At 39.2% G+C, this 1,274-nt stretch overlaps 1 protein-coding gene across 1 annotated transcript in view; it reads right to left on the reverse strand.

Moving 5' to 3' along the window:
* Positions 1 to 1,274, reverse strand: part of gpatch1 (G-patch domain containing 1) — an 18,625-nt gene that overhangs the window by 10,627 nt on the left and 6,724 nt on the right. The window lies entirely within an intron of this gene.

The following is a 1,274-nucleotide window of genomic DNA, read 5'->3' on the forward strand; positions in this document are numbered from 1 at the left end:
TTACTTATTTGTGTATTTGTAATTGTTTTGTTTGTTTGTTGTTTTTTTTCCTGCCCCTTATTTTTTCCATGTTTACAAGGAAAAACAATAATACACTTGAACGAAACACCAACTAAAACAGTTTCCTTGTGTTTTCATTCACACCTCAGGCTCCTTAACGAACTGTTTTCTGATATAGCAGTTAGCTGCCTAGCCCATAACTGTTACACTCGCTAGAAGTTTATTATGCAGTAAAATGATTATTCAAAGTGATGAAATCCTAAATTGATGTTTCATTTACCAGTTTAAATAAAAAAAATCCAAAGGCGACTCTAAACAAAAAGGTTTTTAATCTGGGTTTAAAGAAACTCATGTTACAGATTAGCGGAGTGAAAGAGATAAAAGCTGCTTCTCCATGTTTGTTCAGGAATGCAGAGTAGATTTGATCCAGACGCCCCGATACAGCAGCAGCCATTTAAAATTTCCCCACTTTCCTTGATGGTCCCTGGTTGGTTCCCTAAGATTCCTTTTCAAACATCAATCTTTGTACTAAAATATTCTTTCTGTCATGATTTGAGGACATTAATATCTGGAGAGAAGCGCCATCTGCTGGTCAGACCCTGTAATTCAGTCAAAGGGTGGAGTCAGAGTAAAGAAATGTGCCAGAGGGGGGTCACTTCAGTGGCTGGAAGTTGGAGGGGATTTTGCTGCCATTCGGCTGCCGTTTGACTGTGAACGGCCATTTTGAATGGCTGCTCCTGCAGGTCTGAGCCACTGATCTACTGACAGAAAGTCTGCCATTGCTTTTGGTTCTAACAGAAATGTTTTAAAATCTCTGCTCTGAGATTTGGGCAGGCAGTGGAAGGACTTTAGGACTAGGGGTGGGTATTGGCAAAGAAGTTTCACATGCCACGATGCGATTCTATCACGATGCATCGCGATACTTGAAATATTGCGATGCATTGCGATATTTTCACTGAACAGTGTAAGAAAAAGGATCCAGCCATTACCAGTGGCTGACTGGCTGGGTGTGATCTGGATAGTGTCTTCAATTGATACGTAACTGAAAGCAACTGAATTCATTCATAGCTGTATTTATTGAAAAGACTTTTGGAGGCGTTGCCATGGAAACAAATACTGGACAGAAATATTACTATTACTGGCATGGACACACTGACAAAAAGATCTTAGGATTCATCAAACTTAAAATAAGAAAATAAGGATAATCAGAGCCGTTTACATGGCCTCAGTGGTCCTTTAAACCAATGAAACGAAAACATTCAAATGTATATTTC

The sequence above is a fragment of the Cyprinodon variegatus genome, unplaced genomic scaffold, assembly GCF_000732505.1.
Source record: "Cyprinodon variegatus isolate N-32 unplaced genomic scaffold, C_variegatus-1.0 Scaffold609, whole genome shotgun sequence".
In the NCBI taxonomy this organism is placed as follows: Eukaryota; Metazoa; Chordata; class Actinopteri; order Cyprinodontiformes; family Cyprinodontidae; genus Cyprinodon; species Cyprinodon variegatus.